The 13,778-nt window shown below is 41.7% G+C and overlaps 1 long non-coding RNA gene across 1 annotated transcript in view; it reads right to left on the bottom strand.

The window, feature by feature from the left end:
• Positions 1 to 622: 622 nt before the first annotated feature.
• The window catches only part of LOC117801033, a 36,890-nt gene continuing 23,734 nt past the window's right edge, over positions 623 to 13,778 (bottom strand). Inside the window, exons 4-5 of the long non-coding RNA XR_004623353.1 lie at positions 10,201 to 12,674; positions 623 to 4,699 (exon numbers count right to left, since the gene is read on the bottom strand). This is a non-coding gene — a long non-coding RNA (uncharacterized LOC117801033). The remainder of the gene's footprint in view (positions 4,700 to 10,200; positions 12,675 to 13,778) is intronic.

Genomic DNA, 13,778 nt, shown 5'->3' with positions numbered 1-13,778 from the left:
TACAGATCAGAGTCAGGACTTGGTTTGCCTGGGGTCCTGTACCCTAGACAGTGGCCAACCTGGCCTATTGTTAAGAATCACTAGAACTCATTCGGCAATATTAGGGTAGCTCCTTCAATCCTTGAGCAGAGAATCCTTTGCTAGCTGTGAACATGACCCTTGGGCGATGATCCTAAAATCCTAGAGGGGCTAAGGCATCAGGAAGAAGGAGTAGAGCCCAAGGGGACAAGGAGACACCAGACACAGTTCTTGCATTTCCCCTGGGAATATGGAGGGAGGCATAGCAAGGCCAGCTGCTCCTGGTTGTCTTGTCCAGGGACCCAGCATAGTGACAAACTGACCATGTGGCTCTAGAGGTCTGTCTTGTCTGCTCAGCTTGCATGACAAAGTACCACAGACGGGGGGCTTAAACACCAGACTTATTTTCTCCCAGTTATGGAGGCCACATGCTCACGAACAAGGTAGAGGAAAATTCAGTTTCTGGTGAGGCCTCTCTTCCTGGCTTGCCAGAGAAGGAGGGAAAGAAAGAAGCAAAGAGGTAGGGGAGAGAGAGAGAAAGAAAGAGAGAGACAGGCCTGGTATCTCTGTTTTTTAAATTTTTTAAATTAATTAATTTTAATCTATTTTTGTTTTTTTTTAATTTTTACTTTTTTGTTATTTTTCTTTTTTTAAAAAATTTATTTATTTTTCTTTTTTCCTTTTGATAATGTCTTTTCCTTATAAGCCTATCAGTCCTATCAGATCAGGGCCCTAGGCTTTTGACCTCCTGAAACCTTAATTACCTCTTGGAGGCCCTATCTCCAAATGTAGTCACAATGGAGGGTTAGGGCTTCCACACATGTCTTTCGGGAGGACCCAGGTCAGTTCGTTAACAGGGCTGTCATTTTATCTTGGTGGGGAGGATCTCAAGTTCTTAGTCAACCATTCATCCTGGCTGTGATGAGTCTTTTAGCAAGAACTGAGTTTGCCATTCAAGACCCTTCTACTTTGGGTTGACAAATTTTGCAGCTTTGTGGGACACAAAATATTACCCACCCCCTGAGGAAGACACCCAGACCACTCTTTCCTTAGGTAAGTCAAGGGCCTCTTTTTTCTGTACCCATGATACCCGGTGGATAGACTTTGTATCCTTGCATTCCTGATGACCTGTTTAACTCTGTCCCCCATGAAAGGGTGGATTTCTTGAGGGCAGTGTCTCATTCTGTTTATATCCCCAGGGCCCTGCTCAATGCCCATATCACTTTAGATAGTTGATAAACGTCTGACGGATGAACAAAATGGCGTCCTAAAGCTGTTAATACTGAGGCAGATAAACCATGGAGCTAATGAAGCTTAAGCATGGGGGCCCCTCATTTGCAGGAGGGCCTACCTGGCAGTTTTGAAGTCACACTTCCGTTTTCTTTTCTTTAAAGAGATCCCACCCCTCAAAAAAATCTATAAAATTTTGGGCTCCCGGAAATCTGGGTGCGTCGCTGGGTTGCTAAGGTGAGCTGTGGCTCTCTGCTATATTTAATATTTTTTCCCTTCCCTGTTGGCCACTAGAAGAGAGGGACATGCCTCACAATACAGGTCTCTTTCCAAGACTATTTTTGAGAGAGATATTCTGGTCAGTCAGCCATCTTTTGATCAAAGAAAATGAAAATACTTGAGTTGTGTGCCTGGAAGCATAAAATACACTGACTTCCAAAAATAATATTGATTAAAGGCAAAATCAGATGCCCCGAGTGCGATTCCAGGAGAGGTTTCTTCCCGCCAACTGTTACTCATTGTCTTGGTCCAGAGGGGAGGCACAGGCCGATGGTTGAGCCCTCATACCCGGCGTTCCTTGAGGAGCTCAGTTGTTTGCCTGGACACTCCACTTTGAGGGCAGTACTCATTTGCTCCTCATGCTTGCTCGATTGAGAGTCTAGCCGATCTGACTTCTCATTAGTGTCGCACATGAGTCCAGTTCTGTCTTTGCCTCTGCTGTCACTGTCTTGGTCTCCTGCCTGATTATTGTGACTGACACTAACGGCTCCTCCTCCTTCCATTCTTGTCCCCTTCAATTCACCCTTCTCATGGTAGCCACAGTGACCTTTTCCACAGTTCCAAGCTGGTCGTGGAGCTCCCGTGCCCAAATCCCTCGGTAGCTCCCTGAGACCCTCAAGGTGAAACTCAGATTCTGTGCTACTGTATCCCAAGCCCTCAGGACCTGGCTGCTGTTCACCTTCCCTTCCCGTCTCCCCCACTCTTCGCTGGCATCTCAGAGCTCATCACAATGAGTTACACGTAATTCCTCGAAGGTGCCAAGCTCTTGCTACCATCTGGGCTTTGGCACACGTAGGCCCTCTGCCTGGAGGCTTCTGCTTCTGCTTTGCCCTGACTCATCTCTCCCACTTTCGGTTTAGATTCACGCTCTCCAATACAAACACTACATGAGCCACATGTTTATTGAATTGTAAGTTTTCGAGTAGCCACATTTTTAAAAAGTTGAAAGCACACGAACGCTACAGCCTGTAAATAGCGTACGTGACGTGACAGTAAGTGTAGCATGGGGTCCCACCAACACAATAAAGTTGTGTTAAATGGGAAACTCTTTCACATTGCTTCAGTTTTTACATTTAAGTTCATGAAAATTAAGGTAAGTGAAAAGTTCATTTCCTCAGTCATGCTGGTCACACTTCAAGTGCCTAATAATCTTGCGTGGCGAGTGGCCAGTGTGTTGGCACAGTGCTGGGCGCCCTCCCCATGTTGCTGCGGGATTGTGTGCTTAACCCCGTCATAGTACCTATTGCACCGTGATAGAGTTGCCTGCGTCCTTGTCTCTGTTTTCCTTTAGACTTTACACCTCTTGACAGTTGGGACTTTGTTTCATTCATCTTTGTATTTCCAGCACCCAGCAACCCTGGCCTAAAATAGCTGCTCAGTTTGTTTGTTTGAACGAGGTGGGATGCCTAAAAAGCCACAATCCTCTCTGGGCCTTCAAAGCACTACAAAATCTTGCCCCTGACTTGCTCTTGGGCCTCGCCTCCTACCGCCCTCCCCTTGTTCACTCTGATGCAACCACCCTGGCTCTTTGCCATTCCTGGAGGCCTTGAAGATGGGCTAACCTCAGGCCCTCCGTGCTCTGTTCCCCGAGTCCGGACAGCCTTTTCTCTGCAGAGCCAATGAACTTTGCTCACTATCTCAGAGCATTCAAGCACCTCACCGAAGCTGCTTTTTCTGGCCACACTTTCAAAAATAGGCCCCGGTCTGCCAGTCATTTCCTAACCCCTGAACTTCGTTTTTCATGACCGTGCCCATCACCACCTGGCATGCTGTTGACTAGAGTGCAAGTTTCGTGAGAGCACGCACTTTCTTATGTTGCTCAGTGATGTATTTCTGGAACCTAGTACAGTCCCTGGACCCCATAGGAGCTCAATAAACACTTATGGACTGTAAGAAGGCTTGACGGTCGATCACAGGGGAACTTAAGCAAAGAGAAAAGATAACAAGGCACTCAGAAGCAGAGTTCCAGAAATTTCAATATTTCTCCCACTTCAAGTTTCAAAATGTCTGTTGGAAAGTTACCCAACAACCAGCTTTTCCTTGGTTTATGGTATAAAAGTTGCTGTAGGAGAAAAAGGATAATCAGCAGTTTTAGGAGGTCGAGGCTTCATGAGTACATCTGATTCTCTGCCCCCAGAACCAAGGGACCGCTGGTCCTCCAAAGGCAGAAGGGTTGGATGGATGGAATGTGGTTATCGGAAGCTTCCACGGCAGTTGGTAGAGACCACCAGTTGGACTGATGGAAGGGATCCAGCAGGATGCACAGAACAGAAAGGCACCAGGTAGGGAAGCTTCTGGGAAAAACAGTCCGACTGGATGTGGGGCTGCCCTGTCCTGAGTGGAAACGAGGCCGAGCAGAAAATGGAAGGGCTGGAGGCAAAGCTCTAGGTCTCGGTCTGCACAGGGACCACACTGGAACATGACGCAGTGACGTGGGATAGGCCGGCCACTCACTCAGTGCCTTGTCCTCATTTGTGAAACGGAGGTAATTCGTATCCCTCAGTGTTGTTGCAAAGACGATGTGCCATGATATCTGTGAAAGTGCTCTCTCTAAGCTGTTATGTCTCTGAGAAACACAAGTTGTTAGCACCAGGGGCATTTTCCCAGGGGTTCTCTTGTCTGCCCACCCTACACATGCAATTATCGACTTTATTGATTATATACAACTCAGGGACCTTGTAAACTTTTGTTTTGTTATAAAACTCAGAGCCTTCCCTCTTGAGTGTCCCTCAGGGTTCAGAAAAAAGAATTTGATCTAGCCTTGAAGAACCACCATAATCTGTGACTTAAGGAGCTGTATTTGGCCTTTCAACAAATACTGTTTTCCAGTGATTTCATATGTGAATTTCTTATCTCCCCAGATACACTGTAAGCTGCTTGTTGTTAAAAGCACAGACTTCAGAGTCACTCAGGCCTGGGTTTCAATCTTGGCTTCGCTCCTTACTTGCAGGGTAGGGCTTTGGGTAGATTATGCAATCGCTTTAAGCATAAATCTTCTCATCCACGATATTGACATGGTGATGTCATTTGTAGAGTGTAGTAAGAATTAAGAGATAATGCATCTAAATTTCTTAACCATGGTAAGAGCCCAGTCAATCGTGCCTTCTGAACAGCAGCTGCTAGGACAACCCTAGGTACTAGAATGGGTTTTCCCAAAATGCTTGATCGAGAACTGGAAGTAAAGCAAAGGAAACAAACAGTAACTCTAGGCCATTTTTAGCTGTAAGCTCCCAGCCTGTCAATAGGAACCAAAAGGGTATGGCTTTCTGACCCAGGCAGAAACTTACCCGGTAATATAAAAGCAATTTATTTTCTTGGGTTGACAACTGAAACATGTCACTTGAAATATGGAGGTGGGTTTGGGTAGAGGAAGGGGAGATTGGTGATATTAGTCCTGACAGGTTTGGTTGGTGGGATGGTTGTGGAACATGAGCATGAAGCAGTACAGTTTATTTTAATTTTTAATATATTTTTTTAGATTTATTTACTTGAGAGACAAATAGAGCACATGTAGGGGGAGGGGCAGGGAGAGAGAGCAATCCCTGAAGCAGACTCCCTGCTGCACATGGAGCCCGTCGCGGGGCTTGATCCCAGGACCCCAAGATCAGGACCTAAGTCGAAACCAAGAGTCAGCCAGGCCACTTACCCAACTAAGCCACCCAGGCGCCCTGACGCAACATAATTTTGAGGCTATTTCCCAATTTCAAAGCCTCTGCCCCATTTTCAGACCATGTGTCTTGATTTTGTTCAAAGAATTTAAGGGACATAAAGGCAGATGTCTTATTGCACAGCACCAAAAATGATTAGCATTTTATTTATTTGGTTATTTGCTTAATTTATGCACACAAGCAACAGTTCTTAAACTATTGAGCTCTCTGCTACTTTGTACAAATCAGAGATGAGACACAGTTCTTTTTTTTTTTTTTTGAGAGAGAGAGACAGAGAGAGCGCATGTGCAAGCATGGGGAAGGGGTAGGGAGGCACAGAGGGAGAGGGAGAGAACCTTAAGCCGAGTCCTTGCTGAGCACAGAGCCTGAGCTGGGGCTCGATCTAACGACTGAGATCATGACCTGAGCCATAATCAAGAGTTGGATGCTCAACCGACTGAGCCACCCAGGTGCCCCTAGACACAGTTCTTGACCTTACGTTCTGGTGCAAGGGTCAGACACATAACCAGCTATCCAGAAATGCTAAATGTGCTGTTTTTACCGTTATGTTCAGAATGACACGGGGAATATTTTTCCTGTCTTTGTAAGGTTTTTAAAACAAGGCAAACATTGGTAGGCAGAAATAGCTTTCCTCTCAGTCTTTGGAAGACATTATGCTTCTCTGTTTTGCCTTTCATCACGGTGTTGAGAAATCAGTCATCAGTGTAAATATCATTCCTCTGTAAGTATACCTTTTCACTTTGACTAGTCTTACCATTTTCTCTCTGTTAATCTGTGGTTTTACTTCAATGTGTCTAGATTTATATTTCTCTTACAAGGGATTCATTGTGATTCCTTAAGTTGAACATTTGTGTCTTTATCAGTTCAGAAAAATGATCTACCCTTATCATTTTTTCAAGTTAAAAAAAATTGTGGTAAAATATACCTAATAAAATTTACCGTTTTAACCATTTTTAAGTGTATAATTCAGCAGCACTAAATATATTCCCATCGTTGGGCGACCATAACCCAGCTCCAGAATGTTTTTTATCTTCTAAAATGGAAATTCTGTACCCATTAAACCCTAACTCTTCCTTCCCCCAGGCCCTGATAATCACAATTCTACTTTCTGTCCCTTCAAATGTGACTATTAAAAAATGGACAAAGGTACCTCATAGAAGTAGAATCATATAGTATTTGTCCTTTGAGGATGCCTTATTTCACTTAGCATAATGTCCTTAAGGTTCCTTCATATTGTAGCAGGTGTCAGAAATTCCTTCATTTGTAAGGCTGAATAATATAATACTCCATTGTCTGTACATACCCCATTTTGTTTATCCATCCGTCCATCGATGGGCACTTGGATTGTATTTCCATCTTTGGGCTATTGTGAATAATGCCTCTATGAACGTGGGTGTACAAACATCTATTTGAGTCCCTGCTTTCATTTCTTTTGGCTACAAATCCAGAAATGGAATTGCTGGATCATATAAATCTGGTTTTGATTTTTTATAAGATTTTTATTTATTTATTTGAGAGAGAGAGAGAGCAAGAGAAGGGCAGAGGGAGAGGGAGAAGCAGACTCCCCAATGAGCAGGGAGCCTGATGCTGGACTCCATCCCAGGACCCTGGGATTATGACCCGAGCCAAAGGCAGAAGCTTAACTGACTAAACCGTCCAGGCGCCCTTCCATTTTTGATTTTTTGAGGCAGCAAAATACTATTTTGAGGCAGCAAAATACTATTGCACCATATTACATTCCTACCAGCAATGAACAAGGAATCCAATTTTCCACATCTTCATTAAGGCTTGTGACTGGTTGGTTTGGTTTTCTCTTTTGATAATAGCCATCCTAATGGGTATGGTGTGGTACCTCATTATGGTTTTGATTTGCATTTTCCAAATGATTAATGATATCAGCCATATTTTCATATGCTTATTGGCCATTTGTATATCTTTGGACAAATGTCTATTCAAGTTCTTAGTCCATTTTTTAATAGCGGGCTGTTTTTTTGTTGCTGAGTTGTAGGACTTCCTTATCTATTCTAGATATTAATTCCCTTTTAGATATAGGATATAGATACAGGATTAGGAATGAGATAACCCATTCCATGGGCTGCCTTTTTACTCTGTTGAGGTATCCTTTGATGGAGGAAAGTTTAAAGTTTTGATACAGTCCAAGTTATTTGTTTTTTCTTTTGTTGCCTGCTTTTGGTGTCATATCCAAGATATCACTGCCAAATCCAATGGCATGAAGATTTCCCCCTATGTTTTCTTCTAAGAGTTTTATACTTTTAGCTCTTCCATTTATTTTTTTGTTTTGTTTTTCTATTATTACTTTTTTTTATGATTTTTTATTATGTTAGCCACCATACAGCACAACCCTGGTTTCCTATGTAAAGTTCGATGATTCATTAGTTGCGTATAACACCCAATGCACCATTCAATACGTGCCCTCCTTACTACCCATCATCAGCTTATCCCATTCCCCCACCCTCTCCCCTCTGAGGCCCTCAGTTTGTTTCTCATAGTCCATAGTCTCTCATGTTTCATTCCCCCTTCTGATGACCCCCCCTTTCTTTATCCCTTTCTTCCCCTACCGATCATCCTAGTTCTTATGTTCCATAGATGAGAGAAATTATATGATAATTGTCTTTCTCTGCTTGACTTATTTCACTTAGCATTATCTCCTCCAGTCCCATCCATGTTGCAGCAAATGTTGAGAATTCGTTCTTTCTGATAGCTGAGTAATATTCCATTGTATATATGGACCACATCTTCTTAATCCAGTCATCTGTTGAAGGGCATCTCGGCTCCTTCCACGATTTAGCTATTGTGGACAATGCTGCTATGAACATTGGGGTGCATATGGCCCTTCTCTTCACTACNCCTTCTCTTTACTACGTCTGTATCTTTGGGGTGAACACCCAGTAGTGCGATGGCTGGATCATAGGGTAGCTCAATTTTTAACTTTTTAAGGGACCTCCACACTGTTTTCCAGAGTGGCTGTACCAACTTGCATTCCCACCAACAATGTAGGAGGGATCCCCTTTCTCCACATCCTCTCCAACAATTGTTGTTTCTTGCCTTGTCTATCTTTGCCATTCTAACTGGCGTAAGGTGGTATCTCAGTGTGGTTTTGATTTGAATTTCCCTGATGGCTAATGATTTTGAACATTTTTTCATGTGTCTGTTAGCCATTTGTATGTCTTCATTGGAAAAGTGTCTGTTCATATCTTCTGCCCATTTTTTGATTTGTTTATTTGTTTCTCGTGTATTGTAGCTCTTCCATTTAGAGTTTTGATCCACTCTGAGTTAGTTTTTGTATATGGTATACATAAGAGTCCAACTTCATTTTTTTTTTGCATGTGAAATATCCAGTTTGCCCAACACCATTTGTTGAAAAGATCATTATTTCATGAAATATTGTCTCTTCTCTTTCCTTTCTAGTCTCTCTTTTGGAAAGCTGAATAGACACAGATTTAGCTTTCTTACTTTGTCCTTTATGGGTTTTTTTGTTGTTGTTGTTTATTTGTTTTGTCCTTCATGTTTCTTAACCTGTCTTTGTCTCCATTATCTTTGTGATATTAATTCGGTATACTTTCTTCAGCTTTGTTTTTCAATTTACAAATTCTTCTTGGTCAGTCCTACTATTTAATCTGTCCGCTGAGTTTTAAATTCAATTATTACATTTGTTTCATTTTCGGAAGATCTATTTAGTTCTTTTCTACATATGTCTGGTCATTTTTTAGTCTCTTATTCTTATACTTTTAGTTAATTCTCCTATTTTGTAAACATACTATACAAACTTATTTAATATTCTGTAACCATTGCTACCTATACTTGAAGTCTTGGGAGGTAGTTTCCCCCTCCATGTTGTTTCTGTGTCTCTCAGGGGACTTTGTGTCCTCATGTACTTGTGATTTTTGATTGTGAGCTAACATTCTTTGAAACTTTGTGGGAGTTCTTAGAGGCCTGAGTGGAGAGAATTTGTGGTTGCTTTTGACAGACATTTGGGTACTACCAATCTTGGGCAACTTTGACTAAACTTTTGACCTATTTGTTTGTTTTTGGAACATGACGGAAATCTGAATTCAGACCCCAAACTTATCTGAGGTCTCACACATGGTTAAAAATTCACAAAGGAGACTTTTGGATCCTGTACCAAATACCTCAATGGATATTATTATTTCTCACTTTGTTCTTTTGGGAGGTATGTTTGTGTCTCTTTTAACTATTCACTGAATCTGAATATGTAAACCTTTGCAACTCTCGGAGAAATGTGTGGGTCTCTAATCTTACTCCTGAACTCACCTGGACTCCAGACTTACTGTGCTGCCTCCAAGTGGCCATTAAAACAAATGCTCTAGATTACTTTGTATCCGTAAACGCTCTAGAACAGTCCCTCACTTTAACATTCACCCTCCTCTTTGAGTTTGTGCTGTGGTTTCATCTTTGACCTTTGAATATCTTCTTCATTTTCTTGTGGATCAGAAGGCTTGTTAAATTTTACCTGGTGGTTTATAGCGGAAAGGTTTTTCAGATGTGAAATCCTCTGTAACACTATGTACCTCCATGGGTTCCCACAGTGCTAAATTCTGTGTCTGTGACGTTTCTAACTTGATCTTTGATTTATGTTTTATGTGTGTTATGTTAATTCTCACAAGTCTATGAGATAGGTGTTATCATGGTCATTATTCTCCCCTCCTTTTTTTTTTTTTTGAGAGAGAGAGAGTGTGGGGGGAAGGGGCAGAGGAAAGGGGAAAGAGAGAACCTCAAGCAGGCTCCACACCCAGCTCAGAGCCTGACTCGGGGCTCCATCCCAAAACCCTGAGACTAGGACCTGAGCTGAAATCAAGAGTGGACACCCAACAACTGAGCCACCCAGGCACCCCGATCATTATTCCCACTTTAAAGATGAAGAAACTGAGGCATAAAAAGTTAAATAATATACCCAAGGTCACAAAGCCATCAAGTAGTAGATATTTGGGTCTAGGATCTCTGGCTTCAGTGCACATGTGCTTACCCACTTCAGTCCATCACATTCAGCTTCTGCTTTGCGCCCAGCTTCCTGCTTACAATCAGAATGAAGAGGCAATGCATACCCATGTGGAACCTCTAGAAAACAATATTAGACAATACTATGTACTCAAATTCTTGTTATGTGTACACATTCTTAAGTATTACTGATGTTCACAGAAAGGATGATCAAGGGGACTTTTCCTGCTAGTTTTGGACCTGAAACAGGTCTTGAGAAATGGATTTGAACTGGTTAAGTAAGAGAAAAGGGAATGAGGGAGAAATTCCAAAGTGGGAGAGATAGGAACCCAATGTCAGAAGTAGAAATGAGCATGATACTATATGTTTGAAAATCCTGGCCCATGAGGGTCTTCTTCAAGAAGAGATGGACAATTTGGTTGGAGAGGGATGGAGGAGCCTGAAAGCCAGCTAAAGAAATTTAGATGTACTAGGTAGAAATTAGGTTTCAGGAAGATACCTTTGTAGCAGCATACTGGATGGAAGTTATCAAAAACTGTGAAGGGTCTGACATTTTACCCTACCTGCAATCAACAAAGTTAGCCCCTTGTGAGGATGTTGGCAGAAGATGTGAGACTCCTGAGTCAGAGAAAAAAGACTTCATTATTTGTGGCACAACAAACAGCATGAGTTTCAGTTTCACCTCCACTCTCCTTGCTCCTTGAGTCCCACAGAGGTGATGCAGAGTGAATGCTGTATACTCCATGGCTTGCTATCGCAGCTGAGGAACCCCAAGCCTGAGAAACTCAAATCTTTTGTGGTGGTCTCCAAGAGCCTCTGCCTGACTTTTGCCTGGAGGGAGATATTATCTTCATTAAACTAGACAGTACATAAACCTGTTCTCTGCTCTAGAGGAAGACAGTCCTAAAATAAAGCCATCTGTGCCTCTGCTTGCAAGAGGGGAAGCAACATGAGAAACCCATGAAAAACTGTTTCCCAACAGAAGTAATCTGAAAAACAGCAATCCGAGTATGAAGTGTTTGGGATATTTCATGCAAGCTCTGCAAGATCGGAGATCTCACCTGTTGCTGTTGGCTGAATGTTTGTGTCCCCTCCCCTCAAAATCTTATTTTGAAGCTCTAATCTGCAATGTGATGATATTTGGAGGTAGGCCTTTTGGGAGGTAATTGGGTCGTGAAGGGGGAGCCCTCACGAATGGAATTCGTGAACTTCTAAGAAGATGATGATCTCTCTCTGCCATGTGAGGATACAGAAGGAGGCCATGTGCAAAGCAAGAAGATAGCCTTCAACAGACTTTGATCTGTTGGTACCTTGATCTTGGGCTTCCCAGTCTCCAGAACTGTGAGAAATAAATGTTATTTAAGCTACCCAGTCTGTGGTAATTTGTTAAAGCAGTCCACATTGACTAAGACACCTGTTGTCAGTCTTGTTCACTGTACAAGTCCTACATATAAGTGTGTAATAGGCCTTTAATAAATATTTACTGTCTAATAAATATTTAGTGTCTAACAATTTTTTAGTGTTTATTATGTGCCAAGTGCAGTACTTATCACTTGACAAGTGCTAATGCATTTAATCCTCATAACAGTAGGTACTTTTATTATGTCCTTCTACAGATGGGATCCACCCAGACCCACACATAGAACTGTTCAGTTCAACAAAATTGAAGGATACAAGATCAATATATAAAAATCAGTTGTATTTCTGTACACTAGCAATGAGAAATCTAAAACTGAAATTTAAAAAAATTCCATTTATAATACCATCAAAAAGAATGAAATAGGGATAGATTATTGTTAAGATGGCATTAAAGAGGGCATGTACTGCATGGTGCACTGGGTGTTATAAACAAATAATGAATCATGGGACATTACATCAAAAACTAAGGATATACTGTTTGGTGACTAACATAACATAATAAAAAATTATTATAAAAAAAAGATGGCATTATTCCACTTCAAACCCACTAGTATGGCTAGTACCAAAAAAGAAAGCCAAAACCCAGGAAAACAACACAAAATAACAAATGTTGGTGAGGATGTGGAGACATTGAAACACTTGTGCTCCATTGTTGGGAACGTAAAATGGTGCAGGCTATGGTAAACAGTATAGTGGCTCTTCAAAAATTCAAAACAGAATCACCATATGATCCAGCAATTTCACTTCTGGATATATACCCCCAAAGAACTGAAAGTAGGAACTCAAACAGACATTTGTACACCCACGTTCACAACAGCACTATTTACAATCATCCAAAGCAACTCAGGTGTCCATCACCAGATGGATAAAAAAACTGTGGCATATACATGCAATGGAATATTTTTCAGTCTTAAAAAGGAAGGGAATTCCAACACAATGTACAACATGGATGAACTTTTCGGACATTGTGCTGAATGAAATAAGCCAGTCACGGAAGGGCAAATGCTCTATGATTCCACTTACATGAGGTCCCTAGAGTAGTCAAATTCATGGACTCAGAAAGTAGTATGGTAGCTGTCAAGGCTGGGCAGAGAGAGGAAAGGAGTTATTGTTCAATGGTTATGAGTTTCAGTTTTAGAAGATGAAAAGAATTCTGGGGATGGATAGTGAAGATGGTCTTCACTATCCAATAATCAAATGTGATATAGCCATATAATGGCTACATACAGTGTGAATAACCAAATGCAGTATAGCTGTATAATGGAATATTATTCAGCCATAAAAAGGAAGTACTGATACATGCTATAACACAGATGAATCTTAAAAACATTACACTAAGTGAAAGAATTGAGATACAAAAGTTCACAAATTCTGTTATTCTATTTATAGAAATGTCCAGAATAGTCAAATCCGTAGAAACAGAATGTAGATTAATAGTTGCTAGGAAATGGGGGGGAGGAAGGAATTGAGAAGTACCGGGTTTCTTTTTAGGGAGATGGAAATGTTCTGGAATTAGATAGTGATGATTGTTGTACAACATGGTGGATATACAAAAAGTTACTACATTGTATACTTTAAAATTGGTACAGGGGTGCCTGGGTGGCTCAGTGGGTTAGGGATCCAACTCCTGATTCTGGCTCAGGTCATGATCTCAGGGTTGTGAGATCGAGCCCCGAGTTGGGCTCTGTGCTGAATGTGGAGCCTGCTTAAGATTCTCTCTCTTCCTCTCCCTGTGCCCCTCCCCCTCCCCCAAATAATGTATGTACACCCTAGTTCACACAGAACTGTTTGTTTGTTTGTTTATTTCTTTCTCTCTCTCTTTCTTTGCTTTTCTTCTCTCTCTCTCTCTCTCTTTCTTTCTTGTTCATCAGTAAAAAATACCCATTAAAAACTACATTTAACAGTTGGGTTACCAAAGAACTTAAACCTCAGCTGTAGGTATGGTTAGCAAAATTTCTTTTTTTTTTTTTTTTTTAAGATTTTATTTATTTATTTGACAGAGATAGAGACAGCCAGCGAGAGAGGGAACACAAGCAGGGGGAGTGGGAGAGGAAGAAAGCAGGCTCCCAGCGGAAGAGCCTGATGTGGGGCTCGATCCCAGAACGCTGGGATCACGCCCTGAGCCGAAGGCAGACACTCAAGGACTGCGCCACCCAGGCACCCCTGGTTAGCAAAATTTCTTTAGAA

This window comes from Ailuropoda melanoleuca, chromosome 2 (assembly GCF_002007445.2).
Source record: "Ailuropoda melanoleuca isolate Jingjing chromosome 2, ASM200744v2, whole genome shotgun sequence".
Classification (NCBI taxonomy): Eukaryota; Metazoa; Chordata; class Mammalia; order Carnivora; family Ursidae; genus Ailuropoda; species Ailuropoda melanoleuca.
This window is presented reverse-complemented; position numbering and strand designations above follow the sequence as displayed.